The sequence below is a fragment of the Oryctolagus cuniculus genome, chromosome 5 (genome assembly GCF_964237555.1).
Source record: "Oryctolagus cuniculus chromosome 5, mOryCun1.1, whole genome shotgun sequence".
Lineage (NCBI taxonomy): Eukaryota > Metazoa > Chordata > Mammalia > Lagomorpha > Leporidae > Oryctolagus > Oryctolagus cuniculus.
In genome coordinates this window covers 135,044,603-135,057,099 of record NC_091436.1, presented here as the reverse complement: position 1 = coordinate 135,057,099, position 12,497 = coordinate 135,044,603, and the positions used below count along the sequence as shown (strand labels likewise).

The 12,497-nt window shown below is 45.2% G+C and overlaps 1 protein-coding gene across 1 annotated transcript in view; it reads right to left on the bottom strand.

Annotated features, from left to right (window-relative positions):
* NUDT3 (nudix hydrolase 3) overlaps positions 1-12,497 on the bottom strand; it is a 106,015-nt gene that overhangs the window by 24,472 nt on the left and 69,046 nt on the right. The gene's annotated exons all lie outside the window — the stretch shown is intronic.

Sequence of the window (12,497 nt, the reverse complement as noted above, 5' to 3'; positions counted from 1 at the left end):
ACACACACAAAAAAAAACAAACAAAAAAAACCCAGAGTATATGAAATCTAACATCTGGAATTTTTAATACTTCTTTTACAACCTAACATGGTTGAATTTTATAGTACTTTTGTGTGTGCATGAATAAAACTGTATATTCTTAGTTGGATGCAAGGTTATCTCTTGATATATCAGGATACATCAAAAAGTTTAGGGGAAAATGAGATTAAAATAACTTTATTTTAATGTAAATATTGTTAAAAATTCATGCATACTTTTTTTTTGACAGGCAGAGTTAGACAATGACAGAGAGACAGAGAGAAAGGTCTTCCTTTTTTCCGTTGGTTCACCCCTCAAGTGGCCACTACAGCTGGTGCATTGTGGCCAGTGCACTGTGCCAATCCAAAGTCAGGAGCCAGGTGCTTCTCCTGGTCTCCCATGGGGTGCAGGGCCCAAGCACTTGGGCCATCCTCCACTGCCTTCCCAGGCCACAGCAGAGAGCTGGACTGGAAGAGGAGCAACTGGGACAGAATTCGGCGCCCCGACCAGGACTAGAATCTGGGGTGCCGGCGCCGCAGGCGGAGGATTAGCCTAGTGAGCCGCGGCACGGGCCATACTTTTTTAATAATACACATTTTCCACTAACTTTTTTTTAAGATGTATCTACTTATTTGAAAGTCAGACTTGGGGCCGGTGCTGTGGCACAGCAGGTTAAAGCCATGGCCTGTAGTGCCAGCATCCCATATGGGCGCCGGTTCGGGTCCCAGCTGCTCCACTTCCAATCTAGCTCTCTGCTGTGGCCTGGGAAAGCAGTGGAAGATGGTCCAAGTCCTTGGACCCCTGCACTCACGTGGGGTACCTGGAGGAGGCTCCTGGCTCTGGATCAGCTCAGCTCTGGCCGTTGTGGTCATTTGGGGAATGAACCAGCGGATGGAAGACCTCTCTCTCTCTCTCTCACTCTCTGGCTCTACCTCGCTCTGTGACTCTATCTTTCAAATAAATATATAAAATAAATCTTTAAAAAAAAAGAGAGAGAGAGAGAGAGAGAGAGAGAGAGAGAAAGAGAGAGGTCTTCATCTGCTGGTTCACTCACTCCCCAGTTGGCCACAATGACCAGAGCTGTGCTGATCGGAAGCCAAGAGCCAGGAGCTTCTTCTGGGTCTCCCACGCAGGTTGCAGGGGCCCAAGGATTTGGGCCATCTTCCACTGCTTTCCCAGGCCATAACAGAGAGCTGGATTGGAAGTGGAACAGCCGGGACTGGCGCCCACATGGGATATGGGCACAGAAGGCAGTGGCTTTACCTGCTACGCCACAGCGCCAGTCCCTTTCCACTAACTTTTTAGAAATCTCTCATGGCTACCTGTTCAACATTTTTTTTTTTCCTTTTTAAAAGTTTAATTATTTGAAAGGCATAGTGATATGAGACAGAGGTAGAGACAGTTCTTCCATCCCCTGGTTTACTTCCAACAGCAAGGCTGATCCAGGCTTAAGCTAGAAGTAAGTCCATTTGGGTTTCCCTCATGGGTAGCAGGAACTCAAGTACTTGAGCCATTATCCACTGCTTCCCAAACATGTTAGCAGGGAGTACCTGGGACTCAGATGGACACTCTGATATGAAATGTGGTGTCTCAAGTGGCAGCTTCACCTGCTGCATGGCAATGCCCACACCTTACGCTTGTTAATGGTTATTATTCAACCCCTCTGTTTTTCTCACTGTCTGCTTTTTTTTCTTTTATTATTATTATTTTTATTTGACAGCTAGAGTTACAGACAGTGAGAGAGAGACAGAGAGAAAGGTCTTCCTTCCCAAATGGCCGCTATGGCCGGTGCGCTGTGCCAACCCGAAGCCAGGAGCCAGGTGCTTCTCCTGGTCTCCCATGGGGTGCAGGGCCCAAGCACTTGGGCCATCCTCCACTGCACTCCCGGGCCACAGCAGAGAGCTGGACTGGAAGAGGAGCAACCGGGACAGAACCGGCACCCCACCTGGGACTAGAGCCCGGAGTACTGGCGCCGCAGGTGGAGGATCAGCATAGTGAGCCATGGCACCAGCCAGGACTGTGCAGTCTCTACAGGCAAGGGCTGCATTTAGTATTTGCTAAAGCCACTGTGAATTGACCGGAGCCAACGGAAAGGAAGCTGTGGATATACTTCCTACTGACTAAAAATCCTTTCGGGAATGTGACCGGGTTGGGAAAGCAAACACAATTGTTCTGGAAGACTTCTGGACTCACTCATTTAGCGGAAGGTGATGGGCTCCCATCCTGGGATTTTGGCCTGTGTTCAGGGTTCCAACACAAAGCAGTTCAAGCACAATACCATATTAACTAACAGAGCAGATCTTAATCTCTACACTTAGCCACTAAAATAACTGCTTGTCAATGGGTGGCATTTAATTACATGTGATTACACAGCTAAGTTGAGTAAAAAGATATAATAGTTGAAAGATAATTTGGGATTAGTTATTTTTATGAAAAGCTTGTTAAGCTTTTACTAGTTTTAAAATATGAATTATTGGGGCCGGCACTGTGGAGCAGCATCCCATATGGGCACTGGTTCAAGACCCAGCTGCTCTACTTCCAATCTGGCTCTCTGCTATGGCCTGGGGAAGCAGTAGAAGATGGCCCAAGTCTTTGGACCCCTGTACCCATGTAGAAGACCCCAAAGAAGCTCCTGGCTCCTGGCTACGGAGGTGCAGCTCCAGCCACTGCAGTCAATTAGGGAGCGAACCAGTAGATGGAAGACCTCTCTCTCTGCCTCTCCTTCTCTCTCTATGTAACTCCGACTTTAAAATAAATAAATAAATCTTAAAAGAAAGAGAATTATTTTGCTGGAGAGTGATTCTTCCTTAAAAGTCACTAGTGTTTAAGATAAATCACAAATAGAAATAACTGAATTTATAAAACGTTTTCTACCTGCAATTTGGGGAAGGGGATATAGCTGCTGAGAACAATATATCCCTGTTGAGTATTTTAGAAAATTAGCTTAAAGAAACAAAATATTTATACCATTACTCAGAGTCAAAGAAAAAGAGAGGAGATATAATTGTGAAATTTAAAAAATGTAATAAAAAATGTGGTGGCAGACTATAAATATTACTTCTTCCTTTTCCTGGAATCCCATTAAAATGGGAGCAGAATAAGGAAAAAAAGCAGAGAAAATGGAATCATATAATGCTCAATTAAAACCACAAAAGGGGCAGGTGCTGTGGGGCAATCATGGGTTAAGCTACTGCTGGCAGCGCCCACGGTTGGTATCAGAGTGCTAGTGAGAGTCTTGGCCACCCCGCTTCTCACCCAGCTTCCTGCTTACACACACTGGGAGGCAGCAGATGATGACTCAACGCTTGGGCTCCCATCACTCACGTGGGAGACCGGAATGGAGTTTCTGGCTCCTGGTTTCTGACTGACCCAGCACCAGCTGTTGTTGGCATTTGGGGAGTGAACAACTTGACAGAAGATGGAGAGTCTCATTCTTTCTCTCTCTGCCAAGTAGATTAAAGATAAAAATAAACACTTAAAAATACAAAAGGCATAGAAAACAAAATCAGGAACAAAGAAAAAGATAATACATAGAAACCAGTAGGTTCTACTCTAACTATATCAATAATGACCTTAGGCCGGCGCCGCGGCTCACTAGGCTAATCCTCCGCCTTGCGGCGCCGGCACACCGGGTTCTAGTCCCGGTTGGGGCGCCGGATTCTGTCTCGGTTGCCCCTCTTCCAGGCCAGCTCTCTGCTGTGGCCAGGGAGTGCAGTGGAGGATGGCCCAAGTGCTTGGGCCCTGCACCCCATGGGAGACCAGGAGAAGTACCCGGCTCCTGCCATCGGATCAGCACGGTGCGCCGGTCGCAGTGCGCTGGCCGCAGCAGCCATTGGAGGGTGAACCAACAGCAAAGGAAGACCTTTCTCTCTGTCTCTCTCACTGTCCACTCTGCCTGTCCAAAAAAAAAAAAAAAAAAAAAGAAAAAAGAAAAAAATTTGAAAAAAAAAATTGAAAAAAAAAAAAAAATAATGACCTTAAACATCAGTGGTCAAAAAGACATCTATTAAATGACAGAGACTGTGAGAAGGGATCAAAAACATAACTCATTTCTATATATGTTCTACAAAGGTACATTAAAAGAAGTAGAATTCTCTATTAATTTCAGAAGACTTCAGAGCAAGGAAAGTTATCAGAGATAAAGAGAGTATTACATAATGACACAGGGCCCATTCTCCAAGGCATAGTAATAATCCTTAATGTATATGTACCTAAAAACAGCACACCAGAATGCACAAGGTAAAAGTTAACAGAAATGCAAGGCCAAGCAGATGAATCCTCTATTATCATTGGAGACTTCAATATCCATCTCTCAGAAAAAGACACAACCAGGAGGTAGAAAACCAACTGGATATAAATGACGTGTACAGACTGTCATTCAACAACAGAACACACTTCTGGGGCCAGTGTTGTGGTGTAGCAAGTAAATCCATCGCCTGCAGTGCTGGCATCCCATATGGCTGCCGGTGTGAGTCCCGGCTGCTCCACTTCCAATCCAGCTCTCTGCTATGGCCTGGGAAAACAATAGAAGATGGCCCAAGTCCTTGGGCCCTTGCACCTGCGTGGGAGACCAGGAAGAAGTTCCTGGATCCTGGCTCTGGATCAGCCTAGTTCTGAATGTTGCGGCCATTTGGAGAGTGAACTAGTGGATGGAAGACCTTTCTCTCTTTCTCCCTCTGTAACTCTGTCTCTGAAATAAATAAAATCTTAAAAACAAAAACCAGAAATCACAATATATGTCCTTAGACTGCAACAGGGATTAAACTAAAAATCATAACAGAAAGACAGCTGGAAAATCCCAAAATACTTGGAGATTAAACACTACACATTTAAACAAAACATGAGGGGGATGGAAGCTCTCTCTCTCTCTCTCTCGCTCTGACTTTCAAATAATAAATCAATCTTAAAAAACAAAATGCCAACATCCTCCACTAGAGAGCCCCAGTTCCACCTTCTGACTTCAGTTTCCTGTTGATGCAGACCCTAAGAAGCAGTAATAGTGGCCCAAGCAATTGGATTCCTGCCACCCAAATGAGGGAACTAGACGGAATTCCTGGCTCCTGACTTCCACTGGGCTAAGCAATGGCCACTGTGCACTGTGGACATTTGTGAACATTAATGAACCAACAAATTAGAGTGTGTTCTTTCTCTCTCTCATCATACATACACACACCCTACACATACATATATGTCTCCTTGCCTCTCAAATAAATAGTCCTGGCTGTTGCAGGTATTTGAGGAGTGAATATGTTTGCTTCTCAAATAAATAAATAAATAAATAACAATCCTGCTCCATTAAAAAATTTCAGGGGGAAAATTATTTCAGAATCTAAAAGTAATGGTATTTCTGGGACCCTGCACCCGTGTGGGAGACCCGGAGGAAGCTCCTGGCTCCTTGCTTCGGATTGGTGCAGCTCCGGCTGTGGCAGCCAATTGGGGAGTGAACCAGTGGATGGAAGAACTCTCTCTCTGTCTCTCTCTCTCTCTGCCTCTCCTCTCTTCTATAACTCTTTCAAATAAATAAATAAATCTTAAAAAAAAAAATAAGTAATTGTATTTCTCTTCTCACAAAATATGTTACAGAGGTCATGAGAGGTGGCAGCCTTTTATTTTTTTTCCCCCAGTTAAAATATGTGACCACCTTTGGGGGCGGGCAGGTAACTGTATTTAAATGGAATCTTATGCGTTTTCTGAATTTTCAATTACTGAAGGTGGATCACATAGCCTTCCAGACTACCTGAAAATCTGAAAAACCAGGACTGAAAGATGGGTTTTAAAAGGAGGGAGGGAGCAAACATTTAAGAAAAGCGGGGTCAGCAGCTGTCGGTGATGTTGGTGCTCTCCCCTGACGGGCTCCTCAGTTCTCCTGCTTTTATTTTAAAGGCAGAACTGTCCATTTCAGTTTGATGTGACCAAAAGTAAGTCCACTCTGCCAAACGTTACTATAAAGGTCATCTTGCTTTTTTCTGAAACATTTAATAGCACATATTTTAATTCACATAACAGATGAACAGTTTATCTGACAGCAGCAATAAACTGCAATTACCTTTCTCACTCTTTGAATGACATTTCTTTTTTATTTTAATCATGCTAACAGGTTAAATCTAGTAGCATCTCACTGTTGGATGACATTAAAGGTAATGTTTTTAACTAACAAAAATGTTTTTTAAAATTACTCAGACAACATACAAGAGTATCTTTTACATGAACATATTCAAAAGGAAGAAATAGAGAGTCAAATGGTCTAGATTTAGTTCTGTTTGACCAAAAGTACAGATATAAACTAGATCAGCTCTTGATGTCCTTCCCAACAATGTGTTTCTATGACCCCATAAAAATAAATTCCACCTAACATCACAGTCCCTATATAGACAGGCACACCCCTCAGGCTTCTCAAGTCTCAGGATCTGCCGCTGATGTCCTTCTTCAGCTCCGCACCCAGAAAACTCTGCTGGTCCCTTGGTCATAAACAGTTGATTATTTATCTTTCAGCTCTCATAAATCTCAGTTAAAACACATCATGGGGGGCCAGAATTGAGGTATATCACGTAAAGCCACAACCGTCAATGCCGGTATTCCACATGGCCAATTCAAGTCCTGGCTGCTCCACTTCCAATCCTGTTCAAGGCCTGGGAAAGCAATGGAAGGTGGCTCAAGTGTTTGGACCCCTGCCGTTCACATGGGAGACCAAGATGAAGGTTCTGTTGCAGCCATTTGGGGAGTGAAGCAGTGGATGGAAGATCTCTCTCTCTGTAATTCTGACTTTCAAATAAATCTTAAAAAAAAAAAAAAAAGCCATGACCATCTTGGTTAAAAAACGGTATCGTCCCTTTTACAACTGCCTCCATCTCCATTCTTTTTCTTTTTAAAGATTTTATTTATTTATTTGAGAGGTAGAGTTACAGATAGTGAAAGAGAGAGACAGAGAGAAAAGTCTTCTGTCTGTTGGTTCACTCCCCAAATGCCCGCAATGGCCGGAGCCAGGACTAGAACCAGTGCCCATATGGGATGGTGGTGCCGCAGGCGGAGGATTAACCGACTGCACCACAGCGCCAGCTCCCATCCATCCCCATTCTAAAAGCCATAGAAAAAGCTTAGTCCTTTTAAGAATGTTCTTATGGCTTAATTTGAAACCCAGACCATACTTGTCCCAGGCCTGAAATGGAGCCATCCCAACCCTCTCATCTGACAGATGGCATCCCAAACCACCTTCTCATGCCACCTCAACACAAAGGGTGATCAAGAGGAACAAAAATGGAGCCCCTAACTACTCACACCTCATCTGAAGGGCAGTTCTGCTTCATATGGTGGGTATCTGAATGAGCAGGAACTGGGGGCAGATGGGTGAAGCAAGGCATTTCATGCCACAGATGCAAATGTTTGGACCTACTACTTACAGTACAAGCACTATATTTAGTGTCTGAAATTGTTAATTTCCCATCCTCGATACCATGACATTTCTTCACCAATAAAAGGCGCCTACTATTGAGATCATTAGAAAAAACCAGCCAGCCAGTCTCTCCTGTAGGATCATGGTCTAAAACTGGATTTCTAACCCTGCAGATGCAAGCAGCAGGAACAGCCATTACAAAGGCCCTGGAGGGAAGAGGCCTGCTGTTAGAAGATGGCTGTAGCTGGTGAGAGAGAGAGGAAGACCGCAGGGAGCCAGGTCACATGCCAACATAAGAGCTTCCACTTAGAAAGCCTATCAGGGACGTGATCAGACCTGGTTTTTTTTTTCAATAGGATCATTTTGCCTGCTTTGTTGGAAACAGACTGAAGGCGGTTTGGTGAGGGGCAAGAGAAGAATCAAGGTGAGAGGTGATGGTGGCTTGGACCAGGATGACAGCGATGGAGACAGTAAGAAGTAGTTAAGATTCTGGCTATTTGTATTCTTTTTTTTTTTTTTTTAAAGATTTATTTATTTATTTGAAAGTCAGAGTTACACAGAGAGAGGAGAGGCAGAAAGAGAGAGAGAGAAGGGTATTCCATCCAATGGTTCACTCCCCATTTGGCCGCCATGGTCCGAGCTGCATCAATCTGAAGCCAGGAGCCAGGAGCTTCCTCCGGGTCTTCCATGCGGGTGCAGGGGCCCAAGGACTTGGGCCATTCTCTACTGCTTTCCCAGGCCATAGCAGAGAGCTAGATCAGAAGTGGAGCAGCCAGGTCTCGAACTAGTGCCCATATGGAATGCCAGCACTTCAGGCCAGGGCGTTAACCTGCTGTGCCACAGCTCCGGCCGGCCCCTATTTGTATTCTGAAGAGAGAGCTTTCAGCTGTTATTCCAAACAGGATTAGCTGAAGAACTGGATATTGCAGGTAAGAAAAGAAGAAACCAGGATGACCTCCAGTAGTCTAGGTTAAGCAACCGAAAGATGGAGTTGCCATTTATTGAGATGGGAAGACTGGAAGGGCAGGTTTGGGGAAGGGAGTGAATCAAGGTTTATACATACTGAGTTTCTGCTGGACACCACAGGGAAATCCCCAAGAGGCTGATTAAGGGAAGTTGTGGTTCAGAATGGAAGACTCTTGCATCCATCTTTCTACCCACACACTATCTAAACTTCCTACCTACTCTATTTAAAGGTTTGAGAATGGGTGAGACCACCAAGGAATAAATGAGACAAGGGGCTGAATTCCAGGGTATTCAACATTAACAGGTTGACAGTTGAAGAGGAATAAGCAAAGAAACTTCAGATGCAAGACAAAAATCACAGCCAGTGCAGTGATGTAGTGGGCAAAGCTGTGCCCTGTGTCACTGGCATCCCATGTGGGCACCAGTTTGAGTCCTAGCTGCTCCATTTCTGATCCAGCTCCCTGCTAATGCGCCTGTGAAAGTAGTGGGTGGCTGGCACCGTGGCTCACTTGATTGGTCCTCTGCCTGCAGCGCTGGCATCTCATATGGCACCAGGTTCTAGTCCCAGTTACTCCTCTTCCAGTCCAGCTCTCTGCTGTGGCCCGAGAGGGCAGTGGAGGATGGCCCAGGCGCTTGGGCTCCTGCACCCGCATGGGAGACCAGGAAGAAGCACCTGGCTCCTGGCTTTGGATTGGCACAGCACCAGCCGTAGCGGCCATTTGAGGGGTGAACCAACGAAAGGAAGACCTTTCTCTCTGCCTATAAGTACCTTTGGGGAAGAAAAAAAAAAAAAGAGAGAGAGAGTAGTGGAAGGTGACCTAGGTTCTTGGGCCCTGGCACCCACGTGGGAGACCTCCAAGGGAAGTTTCTGGCTCCTGGCTTTGGTCTGGCCCAGCCTTGGCTGTTGTGGCCATTTGGGGAGTGAATCAGCGGATAGAAGCACTTTCTCTCCCTCTCTCTCTAATTCTGCCTTTCAAACAATTTCTCCAACACTACTCTGCTCCGTCTTTGGCTCTTTATGCCAAGAACCCAGATATTACGAAGCATGGCTGCACACTGTCTGAATTCTTTTCTCAGAAAGCATGAGATTAACAGCGATTATTTCTGTTTAAAGTTTTATTAGATACTAGCAGATAAAATAGATTCTAGGCCAGTGCTGTGGCTCAATAGGCTAATCCTCTGCCTGCGGCACAGGCACACCGGGGTCTAGTCCCGGTTGGGGCGCCAGATTCTGTCCCGGTTGCCCCCCTTCCAGGCCAGCTCTCTGCTGTGGCCCGGAAGTGCAGTGGAGGATGGCCCAAGTGCTTGGGCCCTGCACCTGCATGGGAGACCAGGAAAAGCACCTGGCTCCTGGCTTCGGATCAGCGCGGTGTGCCGGCCGCAGCGGCCATTGCGGGGGGGTGAACCAATGAAAAAGGAAGACCTTTTTCTCTCTCTTTCTCTCACTGTCTATAAATCTGTATGTCCAAAAAAAAAAAAAAAAAAAAAAAAAAAAAAGTGGGGTCACCCCTGCCATTTCATTTAACTGCCTATCTTAGAAAGACTCTTCATGCTGGGATACATAGATTTCCTGTATTATGTTTAAACTGTGGATGGCAGCACATACTATGAATGTGCCACAAATGACACCACCATTCTCGTACTGATGGAAACTTAAGATTGCTTTCAATTTTCTGCTGTTACTAAAGTTGTGACAGATATCTTGCATGAACTGCTTCTTTATGCGCATGAACAACCTATATTTTAGGTTGTACACAGACCTCCCAGCTAACTTTCCTGTCTCATATTTGAAGATAACTGTAAGAAGCCTATAGCTGAGATGGTAAAAACTCACATAAAAGGAAAGACATCAAAATGTTACCAGTCGCAAGAACAAAAAATTTAAATACTGTTCTCTTTACTTTTCTGTTCTTAGAATGCCTACACTGAATAAAAACATACAACAAAGTACATCTGAAACTTACATTAGAATGGGATGATGGGTTAAGCACTCAGCAGCATGAGAATCATGCATACTTCCATAAAATGTGGTGGCTGAACTGAAAAACTCAAGAAAGGACCCCAGGTAGCAAGGGGTAGGGTGGGCTAGTTGATAGCAGCCACTGCCCCAATGTGAGTCAAACTGTAACACAGGTTTTCAAAGAAAAGCTAAGTGACAACCTCCTAGCAGAGCAAGTAGTTCCTCCCGAATTGTTTCCTCATCTACCACCACTCAAACTGACCCAGATTAACTTGTGAGACAATCCAAATTAGCACCAAAAGCCAAGCCACTCTACCAGTACCCCCGCCCCCAAAAATCCAACAGGTCCACATTAAATCATTGAGAATCCATTCTCAGGCTCTATAATGTTTCTCTTGATAATACTGGTGTTTCCATTCCAACCTCAGACTCCACATAAATAGGTTACAAGCCAAATAAAGCTTTACTGGTACGTACCGTTTTACAACACTACATTTCACAACTATTTTAAAAAATATATTTATTTATTTATAAGGCAGAGTTACACACACACACACACACACACACAGAGAGAGAGAGAGAGAGAGAGAGAGAGAGAGATGGAGGAAGAAACAGAAACAGATCTTCCATCCACTGGTTCACTTCCCAAATGGCCACAATAGTCAGAGCTGGGCCAGTCCAAAGTCAGGAGCCAGGAGCTTCATTTAGGTCTTCCATGTGGGTGCAGGGACCCAAATACTTGGGCTATCTTCTGCTGCTTTCCCAGGAACTTCAGCAGGGAGCTGGATAAGAAGTAGAGCAGGGGCCAGAGCTGTGGTATAGCAGGTAAAGCCGCCGCCTGCAAGTGCCGGCATCCCACATGGGCGCCAGTTTGAGTCCCGGCTGCTATACTTCCGATCCAGCTCTCTGCTATGGCCTGGGAAAGCAGCAGAAGATGGTACAAGTCATTGGGCCCCTGCACCTGCATGGGAGACCAGGAAGAAGCTCCTGGCTTCAGATCAACCCAGCTCCACCCATTGCGGCTATTTGGGGAGTGAATCAGTGGATAGAAGACTCACATTCTCTCTCTCTCTCTCTCTGCCTCTGCCTCTCTGTAACTCTGTCTTTCAAAAAAAATAAATGTACAAATCTTAAAAAACAAAACAGATACAGAGGCCAGTATAATGGCATAGTGGGTAAAGTTGCTGCCTGAGACACTGGCATCCCATATGGGTGCTGGTCTGTGCTCTAGTTGTTCTACTGCTGATCCAGCTACCTGCTAATGGCCAGGGAAAAGCAGTGGGAAGATGGCCCCATTGCCCAGGCCCACGTGGGAGACCTTGATGAGGTGCCCGTGTCTCTCCCTCTTTCAAATAAGTAAACATTTTTTAAAAGATACAAATATTTTAAAATGCCTTCTATTTCCGTTCACAAAAAGGCCCTAGGATCAATTACAACCCAGTAGCAGTGAGCACACCAAGCACCTTAAACTAGGTTTCTATACCATTCCCCACTAAAAGGAAACTCCCTAAAATGGCTGATTAAAGGAGGTATCAGACGGGGCTGGCGCTGTGGCGTAGCAGGTAAAGCCTGCAGTGCTGGCATCCCATACGGGTGCTAGTTCGAGTCCTGGCTGCTCCACTTCTGATCCAGCTCTCTGCTATGGCCTGGGAAAGCAGTGGAGGATGGCCCAAATCCTTGGGCCCCTGCACTTGCGTGTTAGATCCAGAAGCTCCTGGCTCCTGGCTTCAGATTGGCGCAGCTCCAGCCGTTGCGGCCATCTGGGGAGTGAACCAGCGGATGGAAGACCTCTCTCTCTCTCTGCCTAATTCTGACTTTCAAGTAAATAAATAAATCTTAAAAAAAAAAAAAAAAAAAAAAAAAGGCCTGAGACAGGAAAGGTCAAGGTCATCCTGGAACATCTTATTGCACCATAAAACACTGAAAGCACACAGGAGGTTGCTCAGACGGGTACACACTGGCTGGATCTGGGGCTATTAAAGCAAAGAGGATAATGACTATGGCTAATAACACACTGAAAAAAGCAAAATACATGAGTCCAAAGTGGTATTTGGTAAGACTATAGGGGCTGTGGCGGTCAGGATATTAGAGTGGAACAGCTGCACAGATTACTGACTAACTTTATTTTGTAGGGAGAAATATACTGCTACCATGAAGAGACCA